This window comes from Channa argus, chromosome 21 (genome assembly GCF_033026475.1).
Source record: "Channa argus isolate prfri chromosome 21, Channa argus male v1.0, whole genome shotgun sequence".
NCBI classification, from domain to species: Eukaryota; Metazoa; Chordata; class Actinopteri; order Anabantiformes; family Channidae; genus Channa; species Channa argus.
Genome location: NC_090217.1, coordinates 241,784 through 260,155, shown reverse-complemented (window position 1 = coordinate 260,155; position 18,372 = coordinate 241,784). Strand labels below are relative to the sequence as shown.

Genomic DNA, 18,372 nt, shown 5'->3' with positions numbered 1-18,372 from the left:
ACTATTAACTCCTCCTATTGTTGTTTTTAGTTTATTTAATTTAGTTGGTAGGGGAACAGACACAGTCTCTATAGGTATGTGGGAGTTGTGGGGGCGTGACGGTTGTAAGGATACTGCAGAGAGGCGTGTAGGACTGGATCTCTGCATCCTAGGGCTTGTCATACTTTTGGTTGTCTAATAAAACCAGTCATATTTCTTGATAAGAAAGCTGCACCATCTAAAGTAGGATGGATGCCATCTCTCCTAGGTTTTCCCCAAAAATGTTTCCAATTGTCTGTGTAGCCCACATCGTTTGCTGGACACCACCTAGACAGCCAGCAGTTGAATGACGACATGCGGCTGTACATGTCGTCACTGGTCAGATTTGGCAGGGGTCCAGAGAAAGTTACACACCGATTCAACATTAATTTTAGTGACCTCCAATTTGCCTAATCGGGCGTCATTAACTCCTGTGTGAATAATAATCTTACTGTATTTATGTTTATCTTCAGACAGGAGATTTAAATATGATTCAATATCGCCCGCTCTGGTCCCAGGAAGACATTTGACTATGGCCCCTGGAGTCTCTAACTTCAGGTTTCTGACTATAGAGCTGCCAATGACCAGAGTTGGTTTCTCACCGGGTGCGTCGCTGAGTGGGGAAAATTGATTAGAAACATGAACCGACTGGTGGTGAACCTCGGGCGTCTGTTTAGCATTAGAATTCTTACGAGCCGTCACCCAGCCGGACTGGCTTCCCGGCATCTTGGGAACTGCCGGGGGAGAGCTAACAGGGGCTACGCTAGTTTGGCCAGCACCAGCTACCGGGGCCTGACGAGCTGAATTATTTTCCATGATGCGGAGTCGCGCTTCCAATTGTGTGAGCCTCGCCTCCAAAGCTGCAAAAACCTTACACTTGTTACATATAACATTATCACTAAAGAAGGCAGAGGAAAAACTAAACACAAGACACACCGAGCAAGAGAGAGAAGGAGAAACAGAGGGAGACAGAGAAGCCCTTGCTAGCGGATAACTGCTAAGCTAGCGAAGCTAATATAGGTGAAATGGGGTATTCGTAAACATAGCTGGTTGTGTTTTACAAGCAGGTGCTTGTGTAATACAAGCGTATGTTACAACTCAAGTATTAATTCTTGTGTGAGGAAATCACTTATTTAAGTAAAATAAGAGCTGCAATTAATCAGTAAACACTCCTTCGGTAGAAACCCAATAGTGTGCAGAAACAGGAAGTGACGCAATACGCTTACCGCAAGAGTCCCCCTTGCAATGTGTCTGAAGCAGTGTAAAGGGCTTTGAATCACCACACTTATTGCATTTTTTAAGTCTCAGGCCTATAACAGCAGATTCTCCAAAGTTTTGTAATTTCACTGAGACCCTCATACAGCAACATTGAGTGCTGCCTTTTGTTCCTTCTTGCTTGTTTCATATTCTGCAGGGTTTGCCACCACAGCTACTGTAAAACATTGATTAGCTGGAAGATCATTCTGGGGAAGTGGATTTGAAAGTGGGGACCTGAAAACAGTATTTTCCTGACAGACAAAAATTCCAAAGTCACTATTGAAGTGGCAGCTGACCTCAGGTGAGGTATTTGAAATAAGTTTTAGAGTACTGTATATTTTATATACAGTATTGTGTTGTGGTTGTGTCAGTCCAGGCACTTTTACTTAGTTTTTAGTAGGCTTGTTTAGTAATATATTTATGTACACAGGCCAATAAACAAAAAAGAAAAAAAAGTAAATTACTAATTTAGTTTTGTATAATGTCATGTAGTTTATAGGATTATCATATTTAGTTTTTTTTATCTCTTAACTACTGTTTCTGGTTGTTAAATAAATATTGTCAAATAAGAATTTAAACAATTCCTCTGCAAAGTGGTCAATTAAAGTTGCAAGGGTTGCAAAAATATTTATTTACATGCAAAATTAAAACTTTTACTCATATCATCCCATATTTAATTTTTATTGAGCGTATATATAGTTTTCATGATCCAAACTGCTGCAGGCCTTTATTGGTGCAGCCTCTGACTGACAGCTCACTAATCTGATTTAATTACTTCATTAATAATGACTTTTTCACCTACCAACTTGCTAACTAACTTGCAGAGAGAGAGGAAAAAATTAATATTCTCAAATAAATTCTGCAAAAAACAGGCACTGTTCTGTGAAATTAGAGAGATACATTGGGAGATTAAACATGTCACTGCAAGACTTTGTAGAGCAGTGTGAAACAGAGGTGGAGCACTAGGAGCGATATATAAGTGATAATAGGACTAGTTTGAAAACAGTAACAAGGGTTACTTGGACAAAATCCAATGGATGTCTGTTTCTTAATGATGAAATTCTTGCTTATCATCCCCATAGCTCGCCTACATGTTCCATATACAGAGTCAGGTACCTGTACGAGACATGGAACAGGATGGCGAAGAAAGGCTGGGTGGACCAGTGTCAGTTACTCTTCTCCTCTGACTGCAGACATGGGAAGACAGTCGTCCACACTGCCCGGAGATAGCCTGGAGTATTACTTTAAATTTGGAGCAACAGCAACACCTAGGGGCCCTTTGGACAGAGATATTGGAGGATTCACTAGGAGAAAGAATGTCAAAAGAGAGAATGTGAGGCAGTTTGGACAGTTTAACTCAGACACGGTAAGTGTAGAAAGTGAGTAATAACTGATATATAATTCAGAAAAGATGTTTAATGGAACTAAGTAGAGAAGTAGAGAACAAAGTAGAGAAGTAGTTGTGACATAAATGATTCACCAACATTAAAAAAAACGTGCTACAAACAGGTAAATGGTAAATAGTCGCTTAGGTAGAGCTGAGTGTTGACAGATAAATATATCTGTATTGCATCTGGGTGAGTTTGGCAGCATAATCATCTTCTTAGACCACAAGAACTGGGTTACACAGCTTAAAGGTAAAGGATCAAAACAAGGAAAACACACAAGTTGCTGTAAAGCTTTAAATTAGTGAATTTTAGAGGAGTCAGATATCTTCACAATTCACAATGTCTTTTGAACAACCTCAGTAAACTGATTACGATACTGATACAGTTTAGCACATGGAAGGAAAACAGAAAGGTTTCAGCTATGCCTTTCTCAGTGAGCAACAGTTTCAAAGCTTCATGACTGAGTCTCTTTACTTCTTCACCAGTGAGTCTCTATCAGATGATCATCAACAGGTTTATCAAATAGAATCCTTAAGCAGTGCCGTCCCCACATCTTCCCGTCTGAAAATCCAAATTTTCTGAATTTAAAATAACTTTCTTTGACTTTACACCAAGCTTGCTAGCAGGGAATTATTCTGTATTCACTGACTCCATTAATAAGTTTATATTACAGAACCTTATTATTCGAGCTGGATGTCAGTGAATGACATTTTATTTATTTTACACTAATGAGCTTTTGGGTTATGTTTGTTCAGAGACAGTTTTATTGTACAATAAAAATATATCCTCATTTTTTTCCACAGCATGGCTGTAGTGGAATCCAAACAAAGAGCTGCAGCAGTCCTTCACAGTGCAATGGGTGCTTAGGACTGTACACCTGTAACCTGACCCTGGGCAAGTGCCAGCTGAAGGGCCTGTCACATCAAACAGGTATGTGCTCTGTGGCTACCCAATCAAGTCACCAAATATATGGGGTGGAAAATGAGTCATTTCAGCATGAATGTCAGCATGAATATTGGCTATTCAGCACTGACTGTCTGCTGTATTGTAGCTAAGTAAAAGTGTGAGGAAAACATGTTAAAAGCAATAGAAGTCCTTTGATAATCAGACCCTCTCACCCAACTTTTTGACAGTAATAAGTTTATTTAAACTAAATATTTTTTTAAACTAAATTTGAAACTTTGTGTACAGCATGACAGCTAGATAAGTAACATTTTTAGTTAATATTATGCTCTTTGTGTGTAGATATTAAAGATATTGAAGACAAAACTAAAGCATTAATGTGGGCAACAGTGGCGCAGGAACTTAGAGCGGTTGTCCACCAATCTCACAGTTGTTGGTTCAATCCCCAGCTCCTCTGGTCACATGTCGAAGTGTCCTTGAGCAAGACACTGAACCCCAACTTAGTTGCTCCTGGTGAGTGTTGGCCAGCTGCATAGCAGCTCCCCCACCGGTGTATGATCATTAGTGTGAATGGGTGAATAAGAAGCAGTGTTAAGTGCTGATAGGTAGAAATATGCACTATACGTGCAGACCATTTACCATTTAATTTTACACAGTGTACACTAAATGCAATGAAAAACCTGTCAAAAAAAGTGAAATTACCAATTAGGTTTATTTTGTCTTTGCAGATAGATCCTTCCAGACCCTGAGGGATTTTTAATAACCATCCTGCATTACAAGCATTGTCCAGAAGAACAGTTATACTGTATGTTATATTTCAGAACAAACGTAATTACATATTTAGGTAACCTGTATATTCTGCCTGATGTAAATTCAGACTAGCTGCATTTATGTATACCTAAATGTTTTAAGTTTGCAACCTTTTGCAATATCCCAAAAAATTCAATTTGTCAACCTTCCCTTAAGGTTAATGAATATGCCATATTTCAACTCTTACACCAGCTTTAAAAATTTTAAAATAAAAAATTACATTCTAAAATACCATTTTAAAATGCTAAAAAACACAAGCAATCTGCCTTTTAAAACCCAGTTCTCCCCTCTGTTCCCTGTCAGATCATTGTCTTTGTTATCCATGCAACAGACTATCTCCTGGTTTACCTATCACATGGTTATGTGGAGTTTGTTACCTGTATCTTGGTCGGAGATTTGGTTACTGTCTTTTATTTTAGCTTCGTTGTTCTGATTAGTTTATTAGCTGAATGTCACCAGGTTTATTTTTCATATGGTTCAGCTTCCAGTCTGTCCTGTGACCCTTTTAGATAGTTCGATTGTTTTGTATTCACTCAGTCAGTGCTCACCTTTAAGTTTGGGTTTTGATTCACGTCTGTTGAGTTTACTTCCTTGGTCCATGTACTTAGTTTGTTTTGTATTCATTACTGTTTAGCGTAGTCTCTGTTTTATTTGTTATTCTTCCCTTGTTCCATTTTAAAACAAAAATTATTAATAACTTATTTCACATCCCTTTCACTGTTGCTTTGGGTCCATATACAAAACCCTGACATATGTAGAAAAACTCAACAAATCCCCCTTGAATAAGCCTACAGGCAACAGTGGAGAGGAAAAAACTTTTTATGGAAGAAACATCTAGCAGAACCAGGCTCAGGATAGGCCATCTGCCTTTATTGGTTGGGGTGAGTGGAAAGTAGAGCGAGAGCTCTTAGGAAAAGGGCTGCATACATTACTCACATTTAAAAACTAGTATAAATAAAGCAGCAAGCCTAGAACTCTTGGCTATCACTGATCTCTCCTGAGAAAATGCACAGACATAGGCTGGCTGGTTTCGTAAGCGAGCCTCAGGTTAGATCACATCTACAAAAAAAAGAAAAAAGAAAAAAATCTAAATCTTCATAATCTAAATGGGTACTTTTTTTAGCTGGGGAAAAAATGTCAAATTAATCTACTTAAAGCAGCAATCATAGGAAAAAATTACAACCTCTGGTCTGTGCTGAATTGGCTCAGTGTTCAGCTGATCAGATTAAACTTGAACATGATTCCTAATCTGTTGAGAATGTGGAACTACTATCTACTGTACATGTGGTGTAGTGTCTATCTATCTATCTATCTATCTATCTATAGCGCCAATTCACAATAAAGTTTTCACAAGGCACTTCACATAATAAAGTCAAGACTATAAAGATGTATAGAGAAACCTTAACAATTCCCCCTTGAGCAAGCCTAGGCAAGAGTGGAGAGGAAAAACTCCCTTTAATGGTAAATTGTCTGCACTTATATACACACACACTGTAAAACAAAACGTAAACATTTGCTATAAATCTAAAAGAATGCAAAAACCCGTAGCCTGGAATACGGTCGAATGTCTGGCAGCACAGGTTGCAAAACATTCCCCCTAAACAAAAAAGATTGCAAAAATCGTAACCTGGAATACATTCAAAAGTCTGGCAAATAGGCCTATAGGTAATGAGCTTACAACAAAGAAAAGACTTCACATTTATTTCTACCATTTATTGTGGCATTTTGCGCATTTGCAACTAATACACGTGTGTGGTAAAAACATAACTATTGCTAACTAATAAGTTAGCTTTCAACAAACAAAAAACAAGAAAGTAAAATATCCAAAGATATAATCATTGGCTGAAAATGTTCCTAACTTGTATTATTGTGGATATACAATTCACAATCAGACACTGAATGGTAAATTTATAACATAAACATCCATTATATGAATGCACCACAACATGGCTAAAGTAAAAAGTTCAGTGTTAGCAGTGCAAAGGAGGATAAAGCAATACAAAGCAGGGTATTGTCAATTTGCTGGACGAGGCGAAGGAATGTTTTGTCTCTGCTCCTATAGAAATAAGAGAAAGTAGGGCATAAGTTACAATGTCAGAAAGTAAATGCAAGTAAACACTGCACAGAGTTGTACGCCTTCAACAACTGATCCTATACAAATAGCGACTTTGACACCAGGCTAATGTTGATGAACTGATCTTGAGGTGGAATGGGGGAGAAGCCTGCCGTTCAGATGATGTCCTATGTGTTGAAGCACCAGATAACTTCTGACTGCATCCATTCAGATTATTAATTCTGTGGTGCTGAAAGTTCCTAAATGTCTTTGAATCTGGCAAGCCAAGACTTCTTAACTTCCTGTTATCTGTTGATCTGTTAGTGGTCTTTTCTGTGTGCATAATGAAGATGTGTATATAGATATACTCAGTCTTCAACAAGTCTTCAACATAACTTCAATTCCAAAAGTCCTGACTACAACACTGTCAAAAATATTTAAACTGAGCCACAGAAACAACAAATGTAATTGAACTCAACAATTTCAGCCAAGAATAGTGGTCAAATGTCCAACCAGAATTCTGCCAGAGGCTCATTTTAGACTACTAAAAGTGTGCTAAAAGTGAACTTGGTACATTTAATTAAATGTTGTCTTCATGATGTGCTGTATGATTAGTTTTGAGCCTATGATGGTGTCAGAAATCCCCAAATAAATGAAAACAGTTCATTTTTTTTATTTTTATTAAATTAAAAAGTTTGTTCAACATTGTTCAAAGAAATCAATTAAAGCCCAATATTACAATATTCTAGCTGTAGACTGGAACAGTTACTTACCAAATCAGAAGCCTGCTTGTGAATGCATTTATTTTTCCTCTCATCTCTGAAGTAAGATGTTGGAAACTCTGAACAGATAAGTCAACGTGTGGCTGATCCACCAATTACATCTTAATCTGTGGATAAAAACATTAGTTACTATGTTGTGAGAATCACTTAATTTTCGTAGCTTTGTCATCATTACAACATTACAAAGATCATCCATAATAAAATGTGCTGAACAATGCCCACAGCTCCTCAGTACTTGTACTTTGTATTGTCTGTATCTTATATAAAGTCTAGGTGCAGACTAACATTACTTTGGATACTAAGCTAAAAGTTAAAAGTCATTTTAATTTGAAAACTTGTAGCAGTAGCACTTCTCTGGAGTTACAACAGTACTGTAAGCAGATTCTTTGGAGACATCTGCACGTGTGTTAGCTTTAGTAAAAAAATCATGATTGTAAAACAATGATCATTAAAGTAACCTAACCTAAACTTCTGCAAATAAACGTGCTTCAATCTGCAATTTGATATGAACCATGTGAATGAGAAAATAAAATGTCAGACATCTTCAGACTCCACAGGAGGGAAACAGAGGGAAACTCTTTTTTTTGTTAGGGTTTGTTAAAGAAAACCTGCCAGAGAGCAGGTTCAGTAAGTTCAGAGTAAGTTCCCGTAGTAACTGGAATATATTAAAATTAAAGAGTTAATCGAATATTTTTGCCAAATATGCTCATATAAAGACAAATAATTATACTGTACTGTAGGCCTTTATATAGCATGAGAAGATCAAATATTTGATTGTATGGTATTTCGAGACTTTGGCATAACTTATTTCCCCACAGATACTTTTTGAAATACTTTAGCTCAGGATGGAAAAGTAAAAACTGATTTTGATTAGACATAATGCAAACGTTGTAAGATTGGAGATTCTGAAACTAATGCTCAAGATCAGCTGGTGGTTTTACTCAAAAAGGTGTCTCACTATTTTTTGAGAGTTTTTGGAATTACAGAGACATTGAACTGGTTTTATCTTACCTGATACAATTTTTGGCTACAGACGGTGAGCAGTGTTGTGTTAAATCCTTCTTCTAGTGTTTCAGTTACCGACAGCGTACACGCTGACAAAAAACTGCTAATTACTTTTATGATAAAATGTCTTTTCTTACAAGTTATAGTAGAAGATGTGTTATATATTAGGAAACAGTACAATTAACTGAGAGCAGACAAAACATGCTTAGTTATGAGGCTGAAGATGGGCTAAAACAATGTGCTGTTTTTTACAAGTAAAAAAAACATATTATTCTTAACAACCAAACTTCTTTTCTGTGGTTAACAAACTTAACACATGATTACAGAACTTACTGTAATGTTAAGCTGAAGGACTTTGCCTCCCCAGACCGACATGTAGCTGTGCTCTGCCTAAGCTCCTCACACTGAGTAGAGAACTGCTTCAACCAGTTGGCTGCAAATTTACAAACTGAATACTGACACGCAATTGGCTGAACAGCGGAGGGAGGGGGAGGAGGGGGAGAAGTAAGGGAGGGGGGAAGGGGTGTTCAGTCACTCACATGACTTGTTACGATGTGGGCTACATAGACAATTGGAAATGATTTGGGGGAAAACCTAGGCTGATTAGAAGAGATGGCATCCATCCTACTTTAGATGGTGCAGCTTTCTTATCAAGAAATATGGCTGGTTTTATTAGACAACTAAAAGTATGACAGTCGAGAGTTGAGCCTAGGATGCAGAGATCCAGTCCTACATGTCTCTCTGCAGTATCCTTACAACCATCACCCCCCCACAACTCCCACATACCTATAGAGACTCTGTATGTTCCCCGACCAACTAAATTACATAAACCAAAAATGACCACAAGAGGAGTTAGTCATGATAATCTCATAAAAGTTAAGACTACTCTTACAGAACTCTTACACTGTTTTAGTCACACCTTAGACCTTGACCTTACGTATGGAATTGAAGCAGATAATTTAACAATATTTCCCCATAACTCGCTTCTGTCTAACCATTTTCTAATAACATTTGAATTTACAATAAGGGACTATACAGCAGTTGGGAAAAAATTCCACTATAACAGATGTTAAGTGAAAAAGCTGAAAAGAATCTTAAAGAAATTATTCTTTCATCATTTGCTTCACCATATGTCAATACAATGGAAAGTAGCCACCTTAATGTTACTCCTGCACAAGTTGATTATCTTGTTGACAATTCTGCAGCCTCACTAAGTTCAATAGACCATAGTGTTGCCCCTCTGAAAAAAAAGGCAGTAAACCAGAAGAGGTGATCTCCATGGCATAGTTCGCAAACACGCAGCTTAAAACAGGCAAAACGAATGTTAGAAAGGAAGTGGTGTTCCAGAAATTAAAAGAAAATCTCATTTAGCCTGGAAAAACAGTTAAAAAATGTACAAAACAGCTCTCCGTGATGCCAGAACAGCATATTATTCAACATTAATAGAAGAAAACAAGAACAACTCCCAGTTTCTGTTCAGCACTGTAGCCAGGCTGACTAAGAGCCATAGTTCTATTGAGCCAATCCCTCTTAGACTGCTTTTTACCCATAGATCTTGCTGAGCTAACTTCAGTTATTATCTCATCTAAACCAACAACCTGTCTGCTAGACCCTATTCCAACTAAACTCCTCAAGGAAGCTTTACCCTTAATAGATATGTTTGTATTAGATCTCATCAATCTATCTTTAGAAGCAGGCTATGTACCACAGGCCAATAAGGTAGGTACTTAAAAAAAGTAGCTGCAAAACAACTTTGTGACCACCAGTAATAATTTGTTTGAAGACTTTTAGTCAGGATTTAGAGTTCATCATAATACAGAAACAGCACTGGTAAAAGTCACGTCTTTATACTTGTTCTGTTTGATCTTAGTGCTGCATTCGATACCATTGATCACAACATTTTATTACAGAGACTGGAACATGAAATTGGGATTAAAGGAACTGCACTAGGTTGGTTTAAATCTGTCTGATAGATTTCAATTTGTTTATGTTAATGATGAATCCTCCATGCACATAAAGGTTATCTATGGAGTTCCACAAGGCTCTGTGTTAGGACCAATACTTTTTACTTTATATATGTCTCCTTTAGGCAACATTATTAGAACAGCCTTCTTCCACCTACAGAACATTGCCAAAATTAGGAGCATCCTGTGTCAAAATGATGCCAAAAAACTAGTCCATGCATTTGTTACTTCTAAGTTGGACTACTGTAATTCCTACTTTCAGGATGCCCCAGTAACTCCCTAAAGAGCCTGCAATTAATCCAAAATGCTGCAGCAAGAGAGCTGACTGTAATTAGCAAGACATCATATTTCACCTTCACTAGCTTCTCTCCATTGGCTTCCCATTAAATCTAGAATAGAATTTAAAACCCTGCTTCTTACATATAAAGCTCTGAACGGTCAGGCTCCATCATATATAGAAGACCTTATAGCACCATATCATCCCAGTAGACCACTTCATTCTCAGAATGCATGCCTACTTGTGGTTCCCAGAATTTCCAAATTTCTTCTGTGTGTGTAGTTGTCTCTGCCCCTTCTGCAGGTGTCCCCGGCTTTGAAGCTGTGTGTCGTCCAGCGTGCAGCTACTGGTCCTACCAACCTGCCCGATGTCTTGTTATTGCTTTTTGTTGTTCTGTTCTTTTCTCTCTCCCTTTTCCACTCACCCCAGCCGGTCAAGGCAGATGGCCATCCACCCTGAGCGTGGTTCTGCTGGAGGTTTCTTCCATTAAAAGGAGTTTTTCCTCTCCACTGTTGCCTATGGCTTGCTCCAGGGGGAATTGTTGGGTTCTCTCTATGCATCTTTATAATCTTGACTTTATTCTGTAAAGTGCCCTGAGATGACTTTGTTTTGAATTGGCGCTATATAAATAAACTTGAATTGAATTGAAATTTATGCTGTAGAATTACAGACAGACATTACGGACAGTTTTTTTTTTAAATTATGGATTTAGTTCAATTCAATTCAATTCAATTCAACTTTATTTATAGCGCCAATTTACAACAAAGTCATCTCAAGGCACTTTACAGAATAAAGTCCAGACTACACAAGTATGTAGAAGCAACCCAACAAATCCCCCTTGAGCAAGCCCTAGGCAACAGTGGAGAGGAAAAACTCCCTTTAATGGGAGAAACCTCCAGCAGAACCAGGCTCAGGGTGGGCGGCCATCTGCCTTGACCGGTTGGGGTGAGTGGAAAGTGGAGAAAGAAAAGAAAAGAGCAACGAAAAGCAACAACGAAAAGCAACACAGAACAACAAAAAAGCAACAACAAAACAACAAAAAGCAACAACAAAAAGCAACAACAAAACAACAAGAAAAGCAACAACAAAACAACAAAAAAGCAACAACAAAGCATCGTGCAGGTTGTAGGATATAGAATTAATGGTATACAGTAGTGACAAGTAAATGTATAGAGAAAAGCTAGTTCAGGTTGAGTGAGCAGTTTAACTATAAGCTTTATCAAAAAGGAAGGTTTTAAGCCTAGTCTTAAAAGTAGAGAGGGTGTCTGCTCCCCGAATTTGGATTGGAAGCTGGTTCCACAGGAGAGGAGCTTGATAGCTAAAGGCTCTGCCTCCCATTCTACTTTTGCAAACTCTGGGAACCACAAGTAGGCCTGTATTTTGGGATCGAAGTGGTCTAATCGGGCGATACAGAACTATGAGATCTTTTAAATATGATGGAGCTTGACCATTAAGAGCTTTGTATGTAAGGAGGAGGGTTTTGAACTCTATTCTAGATTTTATGGGAAGCCAATGAAGAGAAGCTAGTGAAGGTGAAATATGATCTCTCTTTCCTAATCCAGTCAGCACTCTTGCTGCAGCATTTTGGATTAATTGAAGGCTTTTTAGAGAGTTATTAGGACCCCAGAAGTAGGGAATTACAGTAGTCCAACCTAGAAGTAACAAATGCATGGACCAGTTTTTCGGCATCACTTTGAGACAGGATGCTTCTAATTTTAGCAATGTTCCGTAGGTGGAAGAAGGCTGTTCTAGAGATTTGTCTTATATGTGACGTAAATGCCAAATCCTGGTCAAAAATAACTCCAAGGTTCCTCACCGCAGTACTGGAGGCCAAAGTTATGTCATCTAAAGTAACTATATTGTTAGACAGCATATTTCTCATGTTTTTAGGCCCAAAGAGGATGATTTCAGTTTTGTCTGAATTTAGAAGTAGGAAATTGTAGGACATCCAGGTCTTTATGTCTTTTAGACATGCTTCAAGTTTGACTAATTGGTTAGTATCTTCTGGTTTCACAGATAAATAGAGCTGGGTATCATCTGCATAGCAGTGGAAGTTTATGGAATGTTTCCTAATAATTTTGCCTAAAGGTGACATGTACAGGTTAAAAAGTATTGGTCCTAACACAGAGCCCTGTGGAACTCCATAGCTAACTTTGGTGCATAAAGAAGAGTCATCATTAACATGAACAAGTTGGAATCTGTCTGACAGATAAGATTTAAACCAATGTAATGTGGTTCCTTTAATCCCAAATCTATGTTCTAGTCTCTGTAATAAAATGTTGTGGTCAATGGTGTCAAATGCGGCACTAAGGTCTAGTAAGACGAGTACGGACACAAGTCCATTATCTGAAGCCAGGAGAAGATCATTGGAGACTTTTACCAGTGCTGTTTCTGTACTGTGATGAACTCTAAATCCTGACTGAAAGTCTTCATACAAATTATTCCTGTAAAGGTGATCACATAATTGTTTTGCAACTACTTTTTCCAGGATTTTAGAAATAAACGGGAGATTTGATATTGGTCTATAGTTGGCTAAATCACCTGGATCAAGACAGGGTTTTTTAAGTAATGGTTTGATTACAGCAACTTTATAAGCCTTTGGTACATAGCCAGTTTCTAAAGATAAGTTAATCAAATCTAATATGAATGTGTCTATTAAAGGTAGAACATCTTTAAGCAATTTGGTTGGAACAGGGTCTAAAAGACATGTTGTTAGTTTTGAGGAGGCGATAGTTGAACTTAGCTCAGTGAGATCTATGGGTGAAAAACAGTCTAAGATGGATTGGGGCCTTATTGAGGATTCTAGAGCTGTTGTACATGAAGATCTATCTGTAATATTTGTAGGGAGGATCTGGTGAACCTTTTCCCTAATGGCTGCAATTTTATCAGTAAAGAAAGTCATAAAGTCATTGCTGCTCAAAGTTAAGGGAATACTAGGCTCAACAGAACTATGGCTCTTAGTCAGCCTGGCTACAGTGCTGAACAGAAACCGGGGGTTGTTCTTGTTTTCCTCTATTAGTGCGGAATAATATGCTGTTCTGGCATCACGGAGAGCTTTTTTGTACACTTTTAAACTGTTTTTCCAGGCTAACCGGGATTCTTCTAAATTAGTGGAACGCCACTTCCTCTCTAATTTTCGTGACGCCTGCTGTAAGTTGTGCATTTGTGAATTGTACCATGGAGGTCGCCTCCTCTGATTCACTGCCTTCTTTTTCAGAGGGGCAACTGTATCTAGTATCATTCTAGTATTTAGTATCTAGTATTTAGTTGTAAATTGATACATAATAAAACATTTATTGTTGCATTATTGTTGTGAAATAATGTGAAATATTACCTGCATCACATGTACAGACACAAATAAAAGACATTCTTGAACACTTGTGTTTTGAATATAAAATAAATTTATGAATTTTTTTACTACTAAAAACTTGCAAAGGTAGGAGCGACATTGGTGCAGGAAGGTAGAACAGTCCTCCACCAATCCTGCAGTTGTTGGTTCACATTCACAATTGAAATAAAACATTAATGTAGTATAATCACAAGCAATATTTGTAAAACACAACACAGCTTTTTTGGAATCATGTATTTTGAGTGTAAAAGTAACTTCATATTGTATTATTACTAACAAAAAATTATAAAAATACATACATGTATATATACATGTATGTACATTCAAAAGTATTTGCAATATTTTTAAAACAGTGCTGCATCTTTAATTTATTATTATTATCTATAATTTCATATCGGACCCCGTGGTCGTTTTTTTTTTTTTTTTTTTTTTTTTTTTTGTCCTTTCAGCTTATCCCGTAAGTTCAGGGTCGCCACAGCAGATCACTGTCCACATGTTGATTTGGCACAGTTTTCACGCTGGATGCCCTTCCTGACACTACCCTCCCCAATTTCTACCGGGCTTGGACTGGGGAAAGGGCTGTTAGGGGTTCAGTGTCTTGTCTCGATATATATCCAGGGCCGGGGATTGAACCACTCACCCTGTGGTCCGTGGACGACTGCCTTTACCAACATTTATAAGTACATCTTTAATGTACAAAGGAGTCAGATGCAAATAATTGGAATTTCTTTCCCCGAGGACTTAACTGGGGCCAATAAGAAGGCCACAGAAGCGCTGTGGCCCTGTGAGAAAAGGAGGTAGGAAGGCATATTTCTGAGGTATATTTCTGAGGTCCATTCAGCTTTATTCACGGACAAAGGATTTTTGATATTTTAAAACGCTATTAACAAAAGATACATTTATGAAAATGAAGGGGCTGACGATCTTAAAGAGGAACTTTATGTATTTTCTACTTGCATATATTCAAACATTTTTCTGGGAAGAATTTCAATTGTGGATGTCAGAAAAGAACCAAGATGACCTGTTCATGACCTCCAACCCTAATCCTGGTTCTGCTGGAGGTTTCTTCCATTAAAGGGAGTTTTTCCTCTCCACTGTTGCCTAGGGCTTGCTCCAGGGGGAATTGTTAGGTTCTCTCTATACATCTTTATAGTTTTGACTTTTCTGTAATGTGGCTTGAGATGTCTTTGTTGTGAATTGGTGCTATATAAATAAGGTTGAATTGAATTCAATTGAATTAACAAAGCTGTATCTTGAAATAAGTTTGTGCATTGTGTTGTTCTGTCACATCTGAAAACAAATTAAAAAAACCTTCCCTGCTTGTCATATGAGTGAAATATTCTAGACTTCTGACCCTCTCCTAGATGTTATGCTTCTGCTGCTAAAAATTAGTGTACGATTCTCAGTCCAGCTCCTTGTTTTTAGTCTACTTTGATTCCCTAAAAAAAAGTTAAAAATACACTATTATGGTCCTTTTTGTATAAATATTAAGTGTATTTTAAATATTTTATTTAGCCAAAGTTGTTTAGATTACTCAGATTGCCTTCTGTCTTCCACCAGTTGTTTTGGAAACTGTTAACATAATAATATTTGAATTATTCATGAACCCCTACTCTTATTGGCTAGGGATATTACATGTTTTCTTACATTGCATTTTTCAGCTATGTAATAGTGGCTGGAAACATAAGTAGAATTTTTTTTTGTCCTTTCGGCTTATCCCTTGAGTTCAGGGTCGCTACAGCGGATCATTGTCCGCATGTTGATTTGGCCGGATGCCCTTCTTGACGCAACCCTCCCCAATTTCTACTGGGCTTGAGCCGGCACTGCACAGCTGAGGATGGGAAAGGAAACATAAATAGGATAAATCAGTAATAATCTAAAACCTGAATCTGAAGTGGAAGTACCTGCTCAGGTACAATGAGACTTAAACAGGATGTTTGAGAACTGTAGGATTGTGTCTCAACGCCCCTCAATTTCCTGATTTCAAATTTTAAAAAAATTACAAACACAGTGAAGACAATAATTTGACAGCATAACAGGGCACAACCCAATAATATGCAACCCAAAGATAATTTTTCCATCATACCAGCACATACTGGCATCATCATCATTTAATAAAATTTGTCTCAGTTTGTCTGTCTTTACTGATGATTCCCAATGTTTTTGTGTTCAAAGTGATTGTTTCTGCAGAACTTGTAGCTTCAAGAGTAATCGTGAAGTTGTATCCAGTTTCCAATCAGATAAAAGAACAGTTCACTCTAGCAGAGTCCCAGTCAAGGATTGAACAGCCTGGAAAGGTCTCTATCCATGTTATTTTGGTCTGCACGCAACTGAGATAACATCAGATCACCACCATGATCTACCAGGAGAAACCCTTTATCCACAGAGAACAGCTGTGAACTCTGACCTCCAAGTCTTAAATACTGAACCAAAACCTGAACACCTCCACAAACACATACAAATCACATGGTCCCAAAACAAAAACTGAATCTTCATGACTAGCAATGCATTTTCTTGGCATATCAAAAACTCTAAATAGTCTTTCATCTTACAGAAAAGATGAGTAGATAGCCAGAATGTTTGTGTTATTGTGCTTGCATCTCAGTTACTTAAACTGAAAAGATCCTTAGCTGGTAAACAATAATTAATTAAAATTATAAATAATGCTAATTATTATTATTAATTCAAATGTACTTATTTTTAGGCCAAATGAGTCTTATTTTTCTTATTTTCCTTACTCTGTGTGCAGTATCTCACTAAATTAATATTTCTACATCTACAGTAAGAGACATTTGTTCATTTAATAACCACTTGGTGGCAGCACATCATCAGTAAAGCATCACTAAAGCGTCACTAAACCCAGCACACAAATACCTGATTAGACAAGGGGTCAGCATGGGCAAAATGTTGTTCTGGTTATAACTGACAGGTGTCAGATCCCATAATGCATCACAGCTTGCTGTGTATATGGAGCTGTGTAGACTGTTCAGTGTGCATGCTTGACCCCTGTACATCACAACTTTACCACCAGATGTAATTAATTCTGTGACTAATTGTGTGCTGCTCGAGTACCACCAACACTACCACAACATCACTCCACTAAACACTGACCTGGTGTCATCTCTCAGTTTTTGTTTAATTTTACAGCTCAACACCTGCAAATCCATTTGGAGATGCATTCAGAGAGCTACCATAAACAAACCAGCCTTCCACTTAGTCCAGACAGATTAGACATTGAGGTTTGAGGGAAATGTGAAATATAGGGAGGATAAAAAATGGGGGAAATTGAGAAAGTCACATATTATTAAAAAAGTAGTTCTGGTAATTAATCCTAAAAAGGTTTTATTAGAACAACAACCTTCATTATGATTGAGCACATACATGTTTCAAAGAAATTCTTTCTCTGTATCTTACCCATTCTCCTGGGGGTAACAGGGGGCAGAGGGCACCCAGGAAGCTAGTTCTGAGTGTCTTGCTGAGGGACACAACTGCTGGGTAGGCTGAGATTTGATGTGGCAGACTGAACCCCAATCTCCTGTGTGACAGGCGGGCACCACTTACACTAACTGACTTTTTCTGGTTTGTTCTCTTCTTCATTAAATTACCTTAATTAATTTTTTAAAATACATTTGATAAAATGTACATCGGTTTAAGGCACATTTTAAGCATTTACTGAGTTTTTCCCCATCAGCAATCTCATTTTTAAATGGAGACTGTAAGCTCATTTAAGATTCAGAGGTGAGTCAGGGTGGAAACATGAAAAATAAAAGAAAAATCCATGAAGCAGCAGTATAATTACTAAAAATGCAGCACAGAATTGTTATTTTTGCTAATTGTCACTGTGATTTTCTAGTTGGAAATTGGAAAAGGGGAATTAAAAGAATCACATTTAGATATGTATAGAATTTCTACTTTCTTCTATTAGCCTTCCTACAGACGTTAGCTGATAAGAAAGTGGACTAACAATCATACTGTCAATTAGTTTTTTTTATTTTTGAAGTCATGGTGGCTGGGACGGCTCTTCTCTTTGCTTAGGCTCATCAATAGTGTCTGTTAGACAGAGGTCTAAATGATTTTAGCTCTCACTGCATAGCCATACTACCTCCACAGGCCTATAATGTAGCTGTAATTAAACGACTACCTAAAAAACCCTGTCTTGACCCAGATGTTTTAGCCAATTACGGACCAATGTATAATCGGCGACTGTGGCGCAGGAAGGTAGAGCAGTTGTCCACCAATCTCACAGTTGTTGGTTCAATCCCCTGCTCCTCCGGTCAAATGCCAAAGTGTCCTTGAGCAAGACACTGAACCCCAACTTAGTTGCTCCCGGTGAGTGTTGGCCAGCTGCATAGCAGCTCCCCCATTGGTGTATGAATGTGTGTGTGATTGTGAGTGTGAATGGGTAAATAAGAAGCAGTGTAAAGCGCTTTGAGTGCCAATAGGTAGAAAAGCGCTATATAAGTGCAGACCATTTACCATTTAATCTCCCCTTTATTTCTAAAATCCTCCATCATATATAGAAGACTTCATAGCACCATATCCCAGTAGACCACTTCGATCTCAGAA

The 18,372-nt window shown here is 37.8% G+C and overlaps 2 long non-coding RNA genes and 1 pseudogene across 2 annotated transcripts; 1 reads left to right on the top strand and 2 right to left on the bottom strand.

The window, feature by feature from the left end:
- Positions 1-188: 188 nt before the first annotated feature.
- Positions 189-2,355, bottom strand: LOC137106959 (uncharacterized; annotated as a pseudogene).
- Positions 2,356-2,361: 6 nt separating this feature from the next.
- LOC137106940 (uncharacterized) lies at positions 2,362-4,425 on the top strand. Its single transcript, XR_010912040.1, has 3 exons — positions 2,362-2,641; positions 3,467-3,593; positions 4,295-4,425. It is a non-coding gene; the product is annotated as an uncharacterized lncRNA (long non-coding RNA).
- A 1,849-nt stretch (positions 4,426-6,274) lies between these two features.
- On the bottom strand, positions 6,275-8,674 carry LOC137106939 (uncharacterized). The gene is made up of 3 exons (XR_010912039.1): positions 8,550-8,674; positions 7,203-7,318; positions 6,275-6,432 (listed from the first exon to the last, which is right to left on the bottom strand). It is a non-coding gene; the product is annotated as an uncharacterized lncRNA (long non-coding RNA).
- Between the last annotated feature and the right edge of the window lie 9,698 nt (positions 8,675-18,372).